The sequence below is a fragment of the Caretta caretta genome, chromosome 5 (assembly GCF_965140235.1).
Source record: "Caretta caretta isolate rCarCar2 chromosome 5, rCarCar1.hap1, whole genome shotgun sequence".
NCBI classification, from domain to species: Eukaryota; Metazoa; Chordata; order Testudines; family Cheloniidae; genus Caretta; species Caretta caretta.
This window is the reverse complement of record NC_134210.1, coordinates 84597125-84619286: the sequence shown is the minus strand read 5'-3', so window position 1 is coordinate 84619286 and position 22162 is coordinate 84597125. Positions and strand designations below refer to the sequence as shown.

Sequence of the window (22162 nt, the reverse complement as noted above, 5' to 3'; positions counted from 1 at the left end):
TAGCAGGTTCTCATTGATGGTACAGGCAGACTTGTAGATTCTTAAGGCACAAGTTGCATTAACTTTACAGCTTGGGTTCTGAGGTCTTTCATACATAAGTTAGAAATCCCTTTAGCCTGGGTCCAGCACTTCCCCCAGTTCAGTCTTTGTTCCTCAGGTGTCTCCAGGAGTCTTCTTGTGTGGAGAGTGAAGAACAACAGATGATGTCACTCCCTGCCTTATATAGCTTTAGCATATGGTGGGAACCCTTTGTTTCAAAACTTGATTCCCAGACCAGTTTGTGGAAAAATACTGACATCCCAAGTTGGAATCCAGAATCATGTGGCTTGATCACATGACCTTGCAGTGTTATAACAGCCATTGCTTACAGGCTGGCCAAAAAACCCACAGGAAGATTAAGATATTCCACAGTCCATTGTCTTTGCTGATGGGCTATCAGCATTGTCTGGCTTCTTCAGTGTTGTACCAGAAAGGCTAGTTGTGGGTGTCACCCAGAGTAAGCACAATTGAAATACAGATACATAGTCAATATTCCTAACTTTATATACAAGAATGATACATGCATACATGTAGGATAGTCATATTCAGCAAATCGTAACTTTTTCAATGACACCTCACATGACTTATCTTGTACAAAATGCGTCATAATTATGCCATAATCATATCATAATAATACTATGACAAATATGGGGTGCAGTATCACACAGAGGACCTGGGTTCACTCCCCCTAGAGGACCCAACCAGGGATGTCATTACACAAACTATAGGAAACAAGAACATTATGAGTAGGAGCAGGGTAATAAAAAAAAGTAAGTGTTGACTAACTTTTTAGCCAGTTTTCAAAAAGGCAATGAAGTCCATATATGCAACTGGCAAAGAGTCTTCTCAAAGACAGTTTCCATAGACATTTGCCTCTAATATTCACCAGGAATTATATACGACTCACTGTCTTATAATTTCCACTTGCCTGAATTCTTCCACAAGGAGAATAATGGGGCCCCTGCCCTATTTCCTGCAGATGAAATGAATAGTGGCTCAGGGTACAAAAGGCGTAAGAGGAGCCACTCTGGAGGGTCTGGCTAGCTGTGAAGGTACAATGACTGGGAACTAAATGCCAGAAGAGCATGGACGACAACTATGTGTGTGGTAGAGCCCAATGTTAATGCAGTAATACAAAACTCTTTTTAGTCCATTTTGCCTAATAGTAGATTGAGGCAGCAAATAGAAGGTCCAATTGTGTGATGGAGCTAAGAAATCAAATTATAAATTTAGACATTTAATTTCCTACTTAAAATAGGCCAACCAATCTTAATAATCCCATATTACATACACTACTACATGTGGGTAAATAAGTTATAGCCCCTTGTCATTTATTATAACAGTATAGTGCAAGTTATTTTCCTCTGAAGAATAGTTTTATAACAATTAGCAGTGCATTTTACCTCAGTAGCAATGTATTACAAAGCATTTTCATTCGTTAATATGATTTGTCATTTCAAAAGTGAAACTTTAAGGCAACTGGAATACGACATGAAGCTACAAAGCAGTACTTGAAACAGAACATTAAACGTTTAAGGAAAAATGTGTATATTTTAATACAGAATGAGGTACTAAATCAACTAAAACCTACTTCTGTCAGACTAGTGATGAATTATGGGATTTTCACTAATCCTCAGCTAAACAAAGTGAATACTGTTCTTGATGCAGAAATTGCCTGTTAAATCATACACAGCATAGTTCTGATATTGCTGGAAAATATGACATTACCTTGATTGTCAGACAGCCTTCTAGAAACACGCAATTTTCCAGCTGCCCGCTGTATAAGCATACAAATTAAAAGAAAAATTATGTGATAGAAGGTATAAACACATAAAACACTACCTAGCAATGTAGATGTTTAAAAGAGCTTTCTATACTCATGATCAAGGGAGAAAAACGCCTTTAAAATGTACTAAGAAAGCAGTAAAAGGAAATAGATGTAGTTGGAATTATTTTGTCTAAGAAAATGAAGCCCTGTCATCCTTCACCAACGAAAAGGCTCTGAAGGTACTCCGTGTCTGTGTCAGTTTGTTACAGACAAGAGGTAGAATACTGCATGTTTGGTTTCATGTCTGCATTACAAAGATAATCCACATCCACGTTTGGTGGTGAGACTCTAACATTGCAATTCATGACAAAACTATATTTGTGTGTAATGCACTGGATTATGGAATCATGAATAAAACATATTTGTTTCAAAGAAATACCCCGTGAGTAAATGCAACATATGTAGGGCTCTACACTGCAAACTGAAGATTAGCCAAGGCAGGATTTGCAAATGGAGTCTTTCCAGTTTAAGCATTTTATTTTAATGTTTGTCAAGTACTTCTGGTTAAAAATTTAAGAAGTGTAAATGGCAGATCAACAGAATTAGATTATATCAGTCTCCCTTCCTAACAGACACATAATATTATGTTTTTGTTGAATAGGAAAATTTATCCATGCTTTCCTCAAACATTTCTTTTCTTCAGGTACTCAGGTCCACAGATCCCACAGTGGATCTTCAACCAGCCTGAAGTTTGGAAGCACAGACCTGTTACAGTCTTTGGAAATGGCTTAGCCCTTTAATATTTCACAGTAAGAAAGTCTTTGTTCAAGGAAAAGAAGTAAACAAAGTTTATTTGCAGCTCATCCTTTAAATATCTTCACCCAAGAGTTATGGATGATGCAGCAATGGAAGCAGAGCTAGATTAACCAGTTCCAGAACTGGCTTGCAGATGCTTTGATGGATTCTGGCTTCTAGTCCTAAAGTCTGTATCTCAAGCAGGCAGCCTCAGTAAATCCACCAATGTTATCTGGTCCTGTAGGTATAGTCCTCTTTCCCTTAAAAGTGGAGATGATGACTTTCCCCCCCGTGCAGTATACCATAGTGGTGCAACCGCACTGTTCTGGAGCCAAAAAAAAGCACTAACTCACTTTTTCCTGTTACACAAGCAACTTATGTTACCTTTTTACAAAACTGATCTCCTTGTCTTCTGCTACTTGATGCTAAATTCTCATGTTTTCTTGTTTTAATGTTTGCTGGGATACATTATGTAATTTTTTTTTCCCATCGAGTTTAAGGGTGACCTGCACACTGCAGGCCACAGAACCTCACCCACCCAAGCCTTTAAAGACCCCTAACTTCTGGCTGAGTTACTGAAGTCCTCAAATCATGATCTAAAGACTTCAAGTTACTGAGAATCCACCATTTACACTAGTTTAGACCTGCATGTGACCCATGACCCATGCTGCAAAAGAAGGTGAAAAACCCCCTGGGTCTCTGCCAGTCTAACCTGTGGGAAAATTCCTTCCTAACCCCAAATATCGCGATCCATCTCCAATCAGCCTCTGGCCTTAGGTGTTTCACATAAAGTCTCCTCATCTTCAGTGAGCATCTTCAAAACATTTTGAGATGAGGTTTAATTACCATGCAAATGGAGGAAAGTCCTAATACAGAAAACTAAACATTAACATTGTGACGTTGCACTCTATATCATTTTATGAAAATATGCTAATGAGTATGAATATAATGCAACTGGAATATGCTTCATGCAAAAGGTCTCTTGTAAGGTATCATTACAAAGCTTATAATCTACTGAGTATGGTCATCCTATTTGTATAAATGTATCACTCTTATCTGAAACTAGAAATATGAAATATAACTGAGGGCCTATTGTAACTATCCAAAAGTGTGGGCCATTAATGGTGGTTGGGAAACTTGATGGCTCCCATCAGCCAGGACAATTGACTGTGGATGGCTCTGTTTGTAGAAAGGCCTTCTTGTGAGTCAGGCTGGGAGGAATGAAGGCTTGGGTCTCACAGGACATGTGACCATGTCACCTGGTACTGAAATCCATCTTAAACCTAGTACTTTTCCATTGTGGGGGGGACTCAGAGAGACAAAGGATTCCTGCCTTGTGCCAAGGCCATATAAGGGGGTGGAACAGAAAAAAGGAGGCAGCCATCATAAGAAATCCCCTAGCTACCTGAGCTGGAACAAGGGTTGTACCAGGGGAAAGGACTGTACCCAGACTAGGAAGATGTCCAGTCTGTGAAAGAAACTTATTGAAACATCTGTGAGGGTGAGATTTTATCTGAATTCAGTTTTATGACTGTATTAGGCTTAGATTTGCATGTTTTATTTTATTTTTGCTTGGTAATTCACTTTGTTCTGTCTTTTACAACTTGGAACCACTTAAATACTACTTTCTGTATTTAATAAAATCACTTTTTACTTAATCATTTTTTTACTTATATAAGCTTTATACAGGGTAAAACAGGTTTATTTAGGGTTTGGACCCCATTGGGACTTGGGCATCTGAATGTTAAAGACAGGAACACTTCTGTAAGCTGCTTCCAGTTAAACCTACAGCTGTTAGGGAACATGATTCAGACCTGGGTCTGGATTTGCAGCAGGCTAGCAGGTCTGGCTCAAACCAGGCAGGACACTGAAGTCCTAAGCTGACAGGGCAGGAAAGCAGGAGCAGAAGTAGTCTTGGCACATCAGGTGGCAGTTCCCAAGGGGGTTTCTGTGATCCAACCCGACACAAACATTACCATGATTAATATAGTAGATACAGTTCATATTATACAGGCTCATCATTGACTGTGACAGTTACATATGCATTCTTATTATTACTTTAACTTCTATTTTATTTATCCTGGTGAAACTAAACGTCTGTGGTACCCACTGACTTTTTGACTAGGTCCTGGTCTACACACAAAGGGGCATCCATTTAATAAAAAGCGTGAAGCTGCACTGATTTAGTTAAATTACTGCACCTTTAGGCTGGTTTTTACACAGGTTTTTTAGGGTATGTCTACACTGACAGAGTTACAGCGCCGGCAGTTACCACGCCGCGCAGAGCGCACTGAAGAGAAACCGCTGTTGCGTGTTCACACTGTCAGCTGCCTGCACAAGAGCATGTTCGCACTTGCGGCACTTGCAGTGGTATTCAGAGCAGTGCACTCTGGGCAGCTGTCCCACAGAGCATCTCTTCCTCTTCTGCTGCTCAGAGTTATAGGAAGATGGAGGGGGTTGCAGGGCATCCTGGGTCCTGTCCCAATGCCCAGTGATGCATTGCTTCGCATCCCAGCAATCCCTGTGCTTCCATCCACATTTGGCACCATCTTTCAACCATTTGTGTACTGCGCGCTCTGCCTCTTCAGTCTGCAGGAATAGATCCCGCACTGTTGATCAATATGCTGCTCACTCTCACTCACACGTCATAAGTGGCAATGGAGTTATTCCTTAAACTACAAAGGCCAGAGGAGTTCAACATTGATGTCACCACGTGTAGTAGCTATGACACGAGATTGCTTGTGGCATTCACGGAGGTGCTGACCATAGCAGAATGCCACTTTTGGGCTCGGGAAACAAGCACGGAGTGGTGGGATCACATCGTCTTGTACGCCCGGGATGATGAACAGTGGCTGCAGAACTTTCGGACGAGGAAAGCCACATTCATGGGACTGTGTGATGAACTTGCCCAGCCCTGCAGCACAAGGACACGAGAACGAGAGCTGTCCTGCCGTTAGAGAAGCACATGGCGATTGCACTGTGGAAGCTGGCTACTCCAGACTGCTACTGATCAGGCGCTAACCAGTTTGGAGTGGGAAAGTCAACTATTGGACTCATGTTGACGGAAGTGTGCAGGGCCATTAATCATATCCTGCTCTGAAAGACCGTGACTCTGTCAACATGCATGACATTATGGATGGCTTTGCACAAATAGGCTTCACTAACTGCAGAGGGGCGATAGATGGCACGTACACTCCAATTCTGGCACCAGACCACCTAGCCACCAAGTACGTTAACTGGAAGAGGTATTTCTTTATGGTTCTCCAGGCACTTCTGGATCACTGTGGGCGTTTCATGGACATTAACGCAGGCTGGTCCAGAAAGATGCATGACGCACACATTGTTGGAACACTGGCCTGTTCCGGTAGCTGCGAACAAGGACTTTCTTCCTAGACCAGAAGATCACCGTAGGGGAAGTCGAAATACCCACTGTGATCCTGGGAGACCCTGCCTACCCCTTAATGCCGTAGCTTATGAAGCCATATACTGGGCACATTGACAGCAGCAAGGAGCAGTTCAACAACAGGCTGAGCAAGTGCAGAATGATTGTTGAGTGTGCTTTTGGCCGTTTAAAGACCCGCTAGCACTGCCTATATGGGAGGCTGGACCTGGCTGATGACAATATTCCTATGCTTATAGCCGCATGTTGTACGCTCCGTAATATTTGTGAAGGGAAGGGTGAAAGTTTCACTCAGGGCTGGACAGCTGAGGCTCCGCCTGAAGGCTGAATTTGAACAGCCAGAGACCAGGGCTATTAGAGGGGTGCAGCATGGGGCCATAAGGATCAAGGATCCCTTGAGGCAGCAATTTGAAGCTGAAAGCCACTAGTATTTGTTGCTATGCTCAGGAGTGCAGTGCTTGTAATACTAGGAGGTGATTGTGATTGGTGCAGTTGATGCACTATGAAGGTTTAAGAAAATTGCCTGTTGCTTTGCAGGGCTCTGTTTGCTTTCAGTTACTGGAATAAAGATTGCTTTCAAACCAAAACAATTCTTTTATTAAAAACAACAACCGGAGGGGGGAGAGAAACAAAATAAAACACATCAGCAGTGAGGGGCATGGGGGAAGGGAAGGTCCCAGGAGGAGGTGGGGTCCCAGGACGGTTAAAGATTTGTGTATGTCCAGGTATTATATCCAACCTTCTCCTTTGGAATACAGTGCATCAGGTACTGTACTTCAGCAGGGCTGAACTGCAGAGGGATGGGTGTTGAGTGCAGTGGGTACTGGGAGTCTGCACTGATGGACTGTGACAGGGGAAAAGTGGAATGCCGCAGGTACAGACTGGAGCCAGGAGGTTGATAAGAGTGTTTTGGCGGTGTGTGGGGCGCGCATCAGAAAGAGTTTTGCAACAGTAGCTGCAGGGGAAGACAGGCATGGAGCTGCCCGGTTTGCAGGGCCAGTAGCGTCTGGAGCGCGTCTGCTTGGCGCTCCATAATGTTTAAGAGCCGCTCCATGGCTTCGCTCTGGCACGTCACATTCTCCTTTCGGTCCCTCTTCTCGCTGTTCAGCCACTCCTTCATTTCTTGTTTTTCGGCCATGGAGTGCAGACCTCACAGAGAAAGTCCTCTTCAGTACTTTGTGGCCGCTTTCTAATTCTGCGCAACCATTTGGCCACCGATAAAGAGGGAGGCTGGGCTCCCAAGGTCATATCTGTGAAGCCAAAACGCAACATTTTACAGAAGCAGTATTGTTTGCAACACACAGACCACTGATTCAGTGATTTAAAACACAGCCACTATTCACATACCTATCACTAACTGGCTGACCCCAGGCAAGCACACATCAGTCACAAGACCCCCAAAATGGTAAATAACCACATGGGCAGGGGAAATCAGAGTTCCAGGACCGTACTGTACCCTGGACACATGGCTGTTGGGGAGAGCCAGAACTTGTCGCGAGGGGCCTGATAATCATTCCTATCCCCACATTTTCCACAGGCTGTGCTCATTATGGAAGATATCTCACTGCTGAGGGTGAGCAGGTGAATCAAGGGAGGGTCTTCTCCAAGACTGCAGCTTCCACCCTAGCCCTTATGTGGCTTGCCTGTGTGCAGCCATGGTCCCCGCCTCCCTCCCTCTCCCGCTCCGTACGACAGCAGAGTGGTGCAGGAAAGTTACCCTTAATGGGGCAAGAAACAAAGCAGCTCTGCCAAAGAATCTGTGGCAGGGGATTGCCCAGTATCTCCATGAGAGTTTTATGGAGATCTCTAAGGCAGATTCTCATGAAGTGAGGTAGTCAGTCAATACCCTCTTCTGCCGCTCAAACTAGGCATGTGGTAGTATGCGCATCATACAGACACAAGCCTGCTTTCTGCAACCCTCTTGCCCTCAACAACTTGCTTCAGCAATTCCCAAAATCAAAGACACTTACCAGGGGCCTCCTCTCCTGTTTGCGCTTCTCCAAGCTTCGCCAGCTGTGACTGGCTAGCATCCTCCAGGGTAGAGAAGAGCTCCTGATTATATGCATCTCTGACCTCCGAGTCATCTTAGAATCATAGAATATCAGGGTTGGACGGGACCTCAGGAGGTCATCTAGTCCAACCCCCTGCTCAAAGCAGGACCAATCCCCAACTAAATCATCCCAACCAGGACTTTGGGAAGCCTGACCTTAAAAACTTCTACGGAAGGAGATTCTACCACCTCCCTAGGTAATGCATTCCAGTGTTTCACCACCCTCCTAGTGAAGAAGTTTTTCCTAATATCCAACCTAAACCTCCCCCACTGCAACTTGAGACCATTACTCCTTGTCCTGTCCTCTTCTACCACTGAGAATAGTCTAGAACCATCCTCTCTGGAACCACCTCTCAGGTAGTTGAAAGCAGCTATCAAATCCCCCCTCATTCTTCTCTTCTGCAGACTAAACAATCCCAGTTCCCTCAGCCTCTCCTCATAGGTCATGTGTTCCAGACCCCTAATCATTTTTGTTGCCCTTCGCTGGACTCTCTCCAATTTATCCACATCCTTCTTGCAGTGTGGGGCCCAAAACTGGACACAGTACTCCAGATGAGGCCTCACCAATGTCGAATAGAGGGGAACGATCACGTCCCTCGATCTGCTCGCTATGCCCCTACTTATACATCCCAAAATGTCACTGGCCTTCTTGGCAACAAGGGCACACTGCTGACTCATATCCAGCTTCTTGTCCACTGTCACCCCTAGGTCCTTTTCCGCAGAACTGCTGCCTAGCCATTCGGTCCCTAGTCTGTAGCGGTGCATTGGGGTCTTCCGTCCTAAGTGCAGGACCCTGCACTTATCCTTATTGAACCTCATCAGATTTCTTTTGGCCCAATCCTCCAATTTGTCTAGGTCCCTCTGTATCCTATCCCTGCCCTCCAGCGTATCTACCACTCCTCCCAGTTTAGTATCATCCGCAAATTTGCTGAGAGTGCAATCCACACCATCCTCCAGATCATTTATGAAGATATTGAACAAAACTGGCCCCAGGACCGACCCCTGGGGCACTCCACTTGACACCGGCTGCCAACTAGACATGGAGCCATTGATCACTACCCGTTGAGCCCAACCATCTAGCCAACTTTCTACCCACCTTACAGTGCATTCATCCAGCCCATACTTCTTTAACTTGCTGACAAGAATACTGTGGGAGACCGTGTCAAAAGCTTTGCTAAAGTCAAGAAACAATACATCCACTGCTTTCCCTTCATCCACAGAACCAGTAATCTCATCATAGAAGGTGATTAGATTAGTCAGGCATGACCTTCCCTTGGTGAATCCAGGCTGATTGTTCCTGATCACTTTCCTCTCATGTAAGTGCTTCAGGATTGATTCCTTGAGGATCTGCTCCATGATTCTTCCGGGGACTGAGGTGAGGCTGACTGGCCTGTAGTTCCCAGGATCCTCCTTCTTCCCTTTTTTAAAGATTGGCACTACATTAGCCTTTTTCCAGTCATCTGGGACTTCCCCCGTTCGCCATGAGTTTTCAAAGATAATGGCCAATGGCTCTGCAATCACAGCCGCCAATTCCTTTAGCACGCTTGGATGCAACTCGTCCGGCCCCATGGACTTGTGCACGTCCAGCTTTTCTAAATAGTCCCTAACCACCTCTTTCTCCACAGAGGGCTGGCCATCTACTCCCCATGTTGTGATGCCCAGCGCAGCAGTCTGGGAGCTGTCCTTGTTAGTGAAGACAGAGGCAAAAAAAGCATTGAGCACATTAGCTTTTTCCACATCCTCTGTCATCTTCTGCCTCTGGGTCCCCTTCCCCATCCAAGATTTCCTCCTTCTGGCTCGGTCCACTCTCAAGTGGCACGTGAGCTACCGAAGTAGCCACAGTAGCCTTTGCAGTGGAGGTTTAGTCACCACAGAGTATCAAGTCCAGCTCTTTGTAGAACTGGCAGCTCGTGTGGGCGCAGCACTGGAGTGGTGCTTTGCCTACTGTGCCTTGTGGTAGGTGTTCCGCAACTCCTTCACTTTGACCCTGTACTGCACTGTGTCCCGGTCATGGCCCCTTTCTGTCATGCATTGTGAAATCTCTCCATAGCTATCATAATTCCTACGGCTGGAGCGCAGCTGGGACTGGGCAGCCTCCTCTCCCCAAATGCTGATGAGGTCCAGCAGCTCGGCATTGCTCCAAGTGGGGGATTGCCCTGTGCATGGAGCAGGCCTGGCCACCTGGAAAGATGCACTGAGCCCACTGCACGCATCACCGAGCAAACAGGAAGGGGACTTTGAAAATTCCCAAGGAATTTAAGGGTTGGGGATGACAGTTGGTCGCCTGAGGGCAGGGCAGCAGAGTTCAAACCGATGACCAGAGAGGCGAGAACAGGCATTGTGGGACCCCTCTCAGAGGCCAGTCGCAGGGCCGTAATCGACCACTGTGTCTACACTGGCACCGCGGCGCTGTACCCCGGCGCAGACAGCTGGACGCCTCTCATCGGGGTGGGTTTTTTTACAGCGCTGCAACTGTGCAGTTTCTGCGCACTAAGCGGCTTGGCAGCGTGTGCACCTTGGGAGTTACACCGCAGAAAGCTGCTTTACTGCGCAGAAACGTGCCAGTGGAGACAAGGCCTTAGACCAATTTACCTCTATCTGTTCAGAAACTGATTTAGGGTTGTCCGTACTTAAAATGCTACAGCGGAACAACAGCAATACTGCAGCTGCACCAGTGTAGCACTTCAGTGTAGACACTCCCGAAGTAGATGGCAGGGATTCTCACATCGACAGAGGTAATCCACCTCCCTGAGAGATGGTAGCTATGTTGACAGAAGAATTCCATCTGTCTACACAGGGACTTAGGTCAGCTGAACTACACTGCTCAGGGGTGTGACTTTTTCTTACCACTGACTAATTTTCTAGTGTAGACCAGGCCTTAGTTAAAGTGATACCAGCCCCCTAGTAAGGACACAGTTATGCTAATATAAAGGTGCTTATATTGAGATTGTTTGTTTCTGTTCCTTTACAGCTTCTGAATTGATTTAGTTAAAGAAATACAAGAATTGGATGTCGGCCAGCCCTTTATGTCTGGACACTCTTACACTGGTTTAAACCAGGTTTACATCAGCTTAATTTACCACAGTTAAATAAAGCCACTTCTACACACAAAAGTTGTACCAGTTTAACTTAAATTGATTTTCAAACTGCTTTGGGGAGGAGAAGTAGCAGTAAAGAAGACATCAGCAATTAATGAAATAAAAAAGTATAGACAAAAGCAAGTTAGGGAACAATACATGGGTCCAATTTGTTCTTCCATCTCAGTGGAGAATGGAATAGCAATCTGTGACAGACTATACCCATGTTCACACACTATTGTAATAATGTTTGTACAAGGTCTGTCTTGTGAAGTATCATTTAAAAACTCATAATCTGCTGATCAATAATATAATGGAAAATGCATGTAGCAGCATTACATGTGAAGTTATAAACAAACTGATATCATGACTAAAAATATGTTTTCTAGAGAAGTCTGGAGAGTGGCCAAACCAGTTCCTCATAGAAAAAGGGTAAGCTGATGGCTCAGCCAGAGATAAATAAGGCTGATGGATCATTACATGCTAAGTGGCCATTCTTTGGCAGGAAATGGGGCAGAGGCAAAAAAAAATCTGCATCTCAGCAAAGAAACATCATGGAGTTCCCTTCCACACAGACTGCCTTGCTCCCAGCTGGAAATGCTTCTCAAAGAGGGGACAGGACTATAAAAAGAAGGGGCAGACAGCGCCCTTACCAACTGCATTCACTGCATCTGAAGCGACAAAGGAACCATTCATTGGACACTGGGGGAAGGGTCCTGACCAACAAGGTTTGGTCTGTGAGACTGCAGGAAAACTTTGCTTGAATCTGATATAGTTGCTAAGTTAGGTTGTTTCATTAGTAAACATCTTATCTTTATTTTTCTTGTAACCATTTCTGACTTTTATGCCTCGTTACTTGTACTCACTTAAAATCTCTCGTTGTAGTTAATAAACTTGTTTTACTATTCTATGTCATCCAGTGTGTTTAAATTGAAGTGTCTGAATAACTATCTGAAATAATACACTGGCATATTGTTCCCTTAAAGGAACAATGAACTTAAAATATTTTGAACTTGCCTGGAGGGGGCTGGGCAGCACAGGACATACATTTCTGGGGGAAATCTGGGACTGGGGTATGTGTTGGGTTCTCCCTGCACAAGGGTTACAATCTGGCTCTCACCAGCCAAGTGTGGCTGGCAGGCTGCAGTTACACACAGACACTCAGGGTGTGGCTTGCATGCTGGCAGGCTGTTTGTGACCAGCCCAGATGGAAGCTACTACAGCAAGGCATTAAGGCACCTACAATTGCAGGGCAGGGGTGACACAGCTGCTCATTAGTCTGGAGTGTACGCTGGTATGGCCCACACTCCAGAAGACCTCAGTACAGGAGTACTATTAAAGTATTCAGAACTGGCCAAAAGACCCTGAACAGGTTTAGTAATTACATTTTTCTAACTTGATAAACAGAGATTCTCTCTTTTAAATAGTGATGAATCTCAAGAGAAAAATCCCTACAATATCCTGCCAACTGAAGTGTGTTCCAAAACATAGATTAAAAGCTCAAAGCCAGATTTTCAATAGAACTCATCACCCCAGAGCTCCCACTGAAAACAGAAGCAGCTGCTGGGTGCCAAGCACTTTTGAAAGTCTGGTCCTACAAGTTAGATTTCCATTTCTAAAAACTGTATGCCACTTTGTTAATTCTTTCAATTCAGAAAAATGCAGGGAACTAACTCCGATTCATGCCAAACTCACTTATGCATAAAGAGATAAACCTTACTACTACAGGTTTCAGAGTAACAACCGTGTTAGTCTGTATTCGCAAAAAGAAAAAGAGTACTTGTGGCACCTTAGAGACTAACCAATTTATTTGAGCATAAGCTTTCATGAGCTACAGCACAGTATGCATCCGATGAAGTGAGCTGTAGCTCACGAAAGCTTATACTCAAATAAATTGGTTAGTCTCTAAGGTGCCACAAGTACTCCTTTTCTTCTTACTACTACAGTTTGTTAGGAACTATGAATTTAAATACTACACCTTTTTTTAAAAATAGCCAACAGGAAACTAATTTGTTTGCAGCAAAAAAGTATAAAGTTATGTTTGTGACTGAATTCTCGTGAGCAGAATTACCTGAATTCAGATTAATCCTCTCTAAATCTCAAGAAATATATTAGAAATCAGTTAGAATCTGACAGGGAATAACATATTTACCTTCATGTCTAAACAATTTTCAAAAATCTTTCATGAAGATTTTTAAAACAAATATTTAAAATAGGTAATAGACCTTCTAACAGGTAATTTACCCAAGTGAGAATAGTAACTTAGCCAACAAATTTCATTATTCTCAATTTATTATGTTAATTTACATTTTTTTAAAATGTTTACAATTATGGAAACTCATGGAAACTATCTTCAGTCATGGGTTCACACATTTTCCTGTTTTTCCTAAAGGCCTAACAAAACATTGGGAACCTTGTGCTATACCAGCTTTGAAAGTAGGCTGAAGAGACAAACCTGCTAAACTAGCATGCACTTGAGCAAATATTTCCACCCGCCACACCCAGAGCAAATGTCAAAATAGTTCTCTAGAGTCACATGAAGAGAGACAGCCTTACTAGGCATGCTATTAATCCAGCTTTCTTAGTTCCTGTCCACTTCACACACCACTGAAGATGTCTCAAAAACAACGATATAATTAAATTTGCAATCTCAACCAACTCCTCATGGGGACCATGAGGGGAAGAAGCTTTAAAGGAACTGAGTTAGAATGCAATGGAATGCATATCTTCATATCATTAGGAATTTATTTTCTGTTCCAAAGAGTAACTGTGCATAATCCCATTTGCAACAAAAAGGCACAAGACAATGGAAAGCAGTTACTTAAAACAAGGAAAACCAAAGCAGTAGTTTGTTTTTCCCACCACATTAAAACAGACAGACATTACCTGCTCAGAAAACGTCATCTAAACATCCTGGAGAATTCCAATAAATCTTTATAACACTAAGGATGCAACAAACATCGTCAGCATCTCTCCTTCCAATGTATGTGTTCTCTCCCATTATCCTTGAGTAAAACAGAAACACTCACCTCCCTTGCCTCACATCAAGTACTGAACACCTCCACAGACTACCCTAGAAAGCGGAATCTCCATGCCTTGCTGACCCTGCGTTTTTATGCTGTAGACTCCCTGACTGAGTCTTCCCAGCCTCAAACTTGACATTCTACTGTAACATGCCTCTCCCCTCCTGTTTCCCAGATAAAGAAGGAAGGGAGCAGCAGGAGACATCAACACTGCAGAGAAGTGAGGTGAAAGGGAGGCTGGGAGTATCCAAAACCTCCCTGGCACAGCACACAAGCACTCTAGGAAAATAGCCAGCTCCCAGTAAAACTGGGGATGAGCCAGTTTTGTAAGGGTTAACAATTTAGTTTCTGTCCTTTCTTTATAGCTGTTCCCGACAACATGAAATTGGAGGCGGGGTGGGGAAGGGGTGTGTGCAAAGAATGAACTTTTGTGAATTATGCAATTCTTAGAATCATTTCCTTTTCTCTAGGGCCAAAAATTGTGTTCACTTCAGTCTTTGCTTTTCTAAAATACATATTTGTTGTGTAGTTTCTGCCAACTTAAATCAATTCAGCTTGTGACAACCTTTAAAGAGTCATAATTTGCTTGGTCACACTTAAAGTCTGACTTTTTTTCAAAGAATTGTGAACATAATTTAACTAAGTTTTACAATGTCACTAATTATTCAGATCTGTGTCACATAACTGTAAATTAGTGAATTGTAAAGTGACATCAGTGAACATTGAGCGCTAAACACATTTTTTCTCTCAATAATTAGGACAGTAATAGCTTATTTCTTCTGCAATGGCACAACCTATATTTAATGAACTCTTTTGTTAAAATGAGCCTCACAATACAAAGTACTGACCATCGAACTGCCTCACACTAAGGGACACTGGCTACCAGATTTTATAAAGAATATTTTCTAAATATGTATTAGGGAGAAGCTTTTCTTAATGTATACCACAAAGTTAAACATGTCACTCTGAAGTACTCCAATTATCTGACTATGCAGATAACTGACATACCCAATAATCCACTTATTTAAAACTACGAAGTGAAAAGGAAGGAATACACAAAATGTTATACCAAATTCATGGTCCATTTTGGTCAATTTCACGGTTATAGGATTTTAAAAAATCATAAATTTCATGATTTCAGATATTTAAATCTGAAATTTCATGGTGTTGAAACTGGAGGGGTCTTGACTCAAAAGCAGGTTGGGGGTGGGGGGGTTGCAAAATTATTGTAAGGGGGTTGCAGTATTGCCATCCTTACTTCTACACTGCTGCCTTCAGAGCTGGGCTCTCCAGCTCCCCAGCTCTGAAGGCAGTGCACAAGTAAGGGTGGCAATACCGCGACCCCCCTACAATAATCCTGCGACACCCCCCCGCCCCCCATAGTCCCCTTTTGGGTCGGGATCCCTAGTTTGAGAAACTCTCATCTCCCCCGTGAAATCTGTATAGCATAGGGTAAAAGTACACAAAAGACCAGATTTCACAGTCCGTGATGCATTTTTCATGGCCATGAATTTGGCAGGGCCCTAAATATTGGTAACTGGGGCTCCAATACATATTTTCTAACCTATTTTAATGAGCTCTAAAACTCAAAACAAAGCAGAACATTTTGTAATTTCTTTTTCAAGTATACTATAGCTCATAAGGCCTCATGGTAAGAAAAGGGAGGAATTTCACAAAGCAATGAACATCCCTTCCCACCCAATTTTTTAGGTGGGATTGTAACAGGAAGATGTGGTCTAAAAATGAAAAATTAGTTTCACAAAATTTCAGTTGTTTTCATTCTGAAGGGTTCAAACTAACCCATTTTTGTTTTATTATAAAAGAAGAGAGAAATCTAGCGCAGAACAGTAAAATCAAAGGAATATTGGTAGGTGGTAGAGATAAAATCTTAAAGTCTTCTGTGCAGGGATTGTGTGTTCATGTGTGTGTTAACAGCGTACATTGTAGGTACTCACAGAATACAAATAATTAAACCAGTAATAATTAATAATAGTCAAGTGGACTGTAATACGAGAGTATTTAGTTATCCCTCTATTACTTTCAAAGAAAAGATGACAGAGCATCCTACTTTAAATGGTCCAAAACAGTACAGATTACAATAATGCTGTTACAATTTCACTACTGTAAATATATACAGTATATATAGTTTACAGTATCGTATACAATATATATACACACTGTTTATAGTTTACAGTAGTGAAACTAATAGCACTATTGTAATCTGTACTATTTTGGACCATTTAAGGTAGGATGCTATCTACACACACACACACACACACAGGATGAGGAAGTCAGACTATTATGTCACTGCATGGTTCTGAATATAGAGAAGGCATTTGGCAGGGTGAATGGGAATCTCTCTTACCAGATGCAACAAAGATCCATGCTTTTTCATCAGATAGGTCCATTCAATCCCAGAGCACTAGTGCTCTGCAATTGCCCAGGTTTTTCCTATTCCTCATTTTCTTACGGTTTAAAATATAATCTACTGTCACTAGTATGTTTGCAGTGCACTGAGGAATATGCAAATTTAGCCCCAGGCTTCCGTTGTTTTGTCTCTTTATGACACATCATATTGTCATTTATTTATTTTTTTGTCTATACACTATGATTGATTTGTTTAGTTATTTTATGATTATGTATCCAAGAGTGGAAGGCAAAATAAAGAGGAAAAGTTTTCAGAAGACTTCAAATAAGCTGAGACTGAACCAATCATTTACGAAGTCTCCACTGCCTGACACCATAATATAAACCCTGCAGATCTGTTAAGTCAAGACAAATTCCAATATACTATTTATGCAAAGCAAGAGTCTGATGCAAATCCCATTGAAGTCACTGGGAATCTTTCCATTGACTTCAATGGACTTGTGCTATTGAGGTTTGATGCAAAGTGAGATATGTAAACAAGTTACTTAATATTTACAAGAAAACACCTTTAAATGATTAGGTACCATAAAAAGAAAAATTGAAGCTATTAAATGTGTGCTCACATAACTATGCCAGGCCAGGCTGCCTTAGGCCTGTATACTCCACTTACTCTTACATCAATTTATCAATTTATCTCAGTCCATTTGTAGTTAGAGTTTAAACAAATTTCTATTACTTTTGAAATATTCTACCAATTTGACCAACCTATTGTCCCTTTCAAAATACACCCACAGTAATAGAAAAAAGATTTCACTGGTCAACAAGAAAAACAGACTGTACATTTTAAATCTGATGGCCAAAGGAAAAAGAAAGGTGAGATTTAATCGACACCAAGCTTGCAGCCAAATACACAAAGATCCCAGAGAGCTATCCTACCAAAGAAAATAGTTTATGAAGTTTTGGCAAAATAATTTGTACCTTTGAAACCTCAAGGTATTACCAAAGTACAGGCAGACTTACAGATCAGGTGCATGGGGAGCCAGTGTAAAAATTTAACTTCTCAACCTCAGAGGTTCATATCAGCACTGAAATAATCAGCTTCCAGAGCTTTTGATATTTTAAGTCATAATTTGGGGCCCAAACATGCAGCCACTATGCAAATAGAACTCCATTTGAGTTCTTTTGGGAGTTCCAGGTTTAGAGTGGTTGCAGCACTGGGCCTATAAACTGAACTGTAAAAATTCAAATTTCCAATTCTTAAGACACTTAACAGAATTAAATCGGAAGTTCTAAAAGTCACCCACTTTAGGTACAGATAGTTTGTGTTCCAGGGGCTTGTCATAGAATCATAGAATATCAGAGTTGGGAGAGACCTCAGGAGATCATCTTGTCCAACCCCCTGCTCAAAGCAGGACCAATCCTCAATTTTTGCCCCAGATCCCTAAATGGCCCCCTCAAGGATTGAACTCACAACCCTGGGTTTAGCAGGCCAATGCTCAAACCACTGAGCTATCCCTCCCCCCTAAACTCTTCTAAACTCTTGTCTCTTCTAAACTTCTCACTTCTAGTTTTGCTTGCAGTAAATTTCATAGAAGAAATGGTTGTAGGGGATAATCTTGGCTCAAGTGATCATGAGCTAACTCAGTTCAAACTTAACGGAAGGATTAACAAAAATACATCTGCAACTAGGGTTTTTGATTTCAAAAGGGCTGACTTTCAAAAATTAAGGAAATTAGTTAGGGAAGTGGATTAGATTGAAGAATTTATGGATCCAAACGTAGAGGAGGCCTGGGATTATTTTAAATCAAAGCTGCAGAAGCTATCGGAAGCCTGCATCCCAAGAAAGGGGAAAAAATTCATAGGCAGGAGTTGTAGACCAAGATGGATTAGCAAGCATCTCAGAGAGGTGATAAGAAAAAGCAGAAAGCATATAGGGAGTGGAAGAAGGGAGGGATCAGCAAGGAAAGCTACCTTATTGAGGTCAGAACACGTAGGGATAAAGTGAGACAGGCTAAAAGTCAAGTAGAGTTGGACCTTGCCAAGGGAATTAAAACCAATAGTAAAAGGTTCTATAGCCATATAAATAAGAAGAAAACAAAGAAAGAAGAAGTGGGACCGCTAAACACTGAGGATGGAGTGGAGGTCAAGGATAATCTAGGCATGGCCCAATATCTAAACAAATACTTTGCCTCAGTCTTTAATAAGACTAAAGAGGATCTTAGGGATAATGGTAGCATGACAAATGGGAATGAGGATATGGAGGTAGATATTACCATATCTGAGGTAGAAGTAAAACTCAAACAGCTTAATGGGACTAAATCGGAGGGCCCAGATAATCTTCATCCAAGAATATTAAAGGAATTGGCACTTGAAATTGCAAGCCCATTGGCAAGAATTTTTAATGAATCTGTAAACTCAGGGGTTGTTCCGTATGATTGGAGAATTGTTAACATAGTTCCTATTTTTAAGAAAGGGAAAAAAGGTGATCTGGGTAACTATAGGCCTGTTAGTTTGACATCTGTAGTATGCAAGGTCTTGGAAAAAATTTTGAAGGAGAAGGTAGTTAAGGACATTGAAGTCAATGGTAAATGGGACAAAATACAACATGGTTTTACAAAACCATGCCGAACCAACCTGATCTCCTTCTTTGAGGAAATAACAGATTTTTTAGACAAAGGAAACGCAGTGGATCTAATTTACCTAGATTTCAGTAAGGCATTTGATATGGTGCCACATGGGGAATTATTAGTTAAATTGGATAAGATGGGGATCAATATGAAAACTGAAAGGTGGATAAGGAATTGGTTAAAGGGGAAACTACAACGGGTCCTACTGAAAGGTGAACTGTCAGACTGAAGGGAGGTTACAAGTGGAGTTCCTCAAGGATCGGTTTTGGGACCAATCTTATTTAATCTTTTTATTACTGACCTCAGCACAAAAAGTGGGAGTGTGCTGATAAAGTTTGCAGATGATACAAAGCTGGGAGGTATTGCCAATTTAGAGAAGGACAGGGATATCCTACAGGAGGATCTGGATGACCTTGTAAACTGGAGTAATAGTAATAGGATGAAATTTAATAGTTAGAAGTGTATGGTCATGCATTTAGGGATTAATAACAAGAATTTTAGTTATAAACTGGGGACACATCAATTAGAAGTAACGGAGGAGGAGAAGGACCTTGGAGTATTGGTTGATCACAGGATGACTATGAGCCACCAATGTGATATGGCCGTGAAAAAAGCTAATGTGGTCTTGGGATGCATCAGGAGAGCTATTTCCAGTAGGGATAAGGAGGTTTTAGTACCGTTATACAAGGCACTGGTGAGACCTCACCTGGAATACTGTGTGCAGTTCTGGTCTCCCATGTTTAAGAAGAATGAATTCAAACTGGAACAGGTACAGAGAAGGGCTACTAGGATGATCCGAGGAATGGAAAACCTGTCTTATGAAAGGAGACTCAAGGAGCTTGGCTTGTTTAGCCTAACCAAAAGAAGGTTGAGGGGAGATATAAATATATATCATAAATATATCAGAGGGATAAATACCGGAAAGGGAGAGGAATTATTTATGCTCAGTACCACTGTGGACACAAGAACAAATGGATATAAACTGGCCACCAGGAAGTTTAGACTTGAAATTAGACGAAGGTTTCTAACCATCAGAGGAGTGAAGTTTTGGAATAGCCTTCCAAGGGAAGCAGTGGGGGCAAAAGATCTATCTGACTTTAAGATTAAACTCAATAAGTTTATGGAGGAGATGGTATGATGGGATAACATGGTTTTGGTAATTAAATATTCATGGTAAATAGGCCCAATGGACTGTGATGGGATATTAGATGGGGTGGGATCTGAGTTACCCAGGAAAGAATTTTCTGTAGTATCTGGCTCGTGAATCTTGGCCATATGCTCAGGGTTTAGCTGATTGCCATATTTGGGGTCAGGAAGGAATTTTCCTCCAGGGCAGATTGGAAGAGGCCCTGGAGGTTTTTCGCCTCTGTAACATGGGGCATGGGTCACTTGCTGGAGGATTCTCTGCTCCTTGAAGTCTTTAAACCACGATTTGAGAACTTCAATAGCTCAGACATAGGTGAGAGGTTTTTTGCAGGAGCGGTGGGTGAAATTCTGTGGCCTGCGTTGTGCAGGTGGTCAGACTAGATGATCATAATGGTCCCTTCTGACCTAAATATCTATGAATCTAAAAAAATTAAACACATTAGCAGTGCAATAACCCCTTTTTGACTACCGTAAGTCTCTCTCTCTCTCTGTAGGTATGACTAATTGACAATATGGAGGTATACAAACTGAGACGAAATTTCAGTAATAGCCAAAATAGCTAATTACCCTAAATCTGATAAACTGGCTAAGTCAAAACCAACCATAACTCAAACAAAATTTCAGCTCCTACTCCACAATCCTACTGCTATTATTAATCACTTCCATGCACCTCTGCACATTGTGGTGATGGCAAGAGTTGGCAGTAGAAGTGTCAAATTAAGCAAGATAGCCAGTTCTGTACATCCCAAAGGACTGAAGAACTTGGATAAGGTCTCAAGTAAACACCCCAAAATTTGCACACTTATCCAAAATTATCCTCTGAACATTGGTTTGTCCAAGAGCTAGTGAAAATAATAGTGAAATAAATGTTTAGCAATGACCTGCATGGTTGCATTACTCAGAACTTGATCAGATCACCATTAGAATTACAGTTATTTAAAAACATATGTAGAATAATTTATTATTATTATTATTATAAACTTGCAATAGGCTAGCTATTTTACATAAAAAGGACAGGTCCCTATACAACACAAACTAATATTTGAATGGCAAAATTTAGAACCTTTACAGTCTTTTCTCCTTATAGACTACTTATACTAAATAGGAATCTTTTAGAAGAGCACAGAGAAGAAGAAAAAAAAGATTGGTTCCTCTTAAACTTCTGAGGTTTAAAAGCTTTCACATCCAGGCTCTGCTGTTGAGAAGCCGGCATTTGTATTGCAACAGTTACTTTTGATAAAGAGCTTACATAACTGGAGAGATAAGGAGAGTGGAAAACTGGGGATTTCCAAGCTCTCCTCAACTTCCCAAAGACAGGCTATGAGTCGATGATGGAAGTTAGTTAAAGGCCAACCAACTCCTATCATCGATCAATAGAGTAACTAATTTTCAAAATCTGTTACCTTGAACAGTCTTTTATTGTTGAAATATTTTGGGGTGCTTAGTGCCTACAGAGCAGCTGTTCTTTGTCACTAACTGATGAACCAGGCTTGCGCTGACATGGAACAGGACTGCAAAGGGCTCTCATACATACACACTGAACCAGGGCATATGATCAGTCACTTTTTGAGCCCAGTGACCTGCTCTTTATAAATACTCCCATGTGTTTGCAATTAGTTAGTGGGCTACTTTAGCACAAAAAGAGGGCTGCTGAAGTCCGTTTTCCAGAAAAAAAATCTTTCTGAACAACCAAGACTCAGCCTTAGCATGGTTTATAACACGACAGCCAAACAGTAGGCTCCTCCTGCATGTGTATAATCTCACTGAGAAAATTAAATGGAAGGATTCATCAGCTTTCTTCTGCAAAAATCGGTCATGCTGTAAATCATAAGGACCACAGATGGACTTGTGCAGCTCTCAGAAGCTGATG

At 41.9% G+C, this 22162-nt stretch overlaps 2 protein-coding genes across 4 annotated transcripts in view; both read right to left on the bottom strand.

The window, feature by feature from the left end:
• Nucleotides 1–5862, bottom strand: part of AUH (AU RNA binding methylglutaconyl-CoA hydratase) — a 510281-nt gene extending 504419 nt beyond the window's left edge. The window contains exon 1 of the mRNA XM_075128633.1: nucleotides 5859–5862. The gene's annotated coding sequence lies outside the window, so the exon portion shown is untranslated. The remainder of the gene's footprint in view (nucleotides 1–5858) is intronic.
• ROR2 (receptor tyrosine kinase like orphan receptor 2) overlaps nucleotides 1–22162 on the bottom strand; it is a 236959-nt gene that overhangs the window by 103733 nt on the left and 111064 nt on the right. The window lies entirely within an intron of this gene.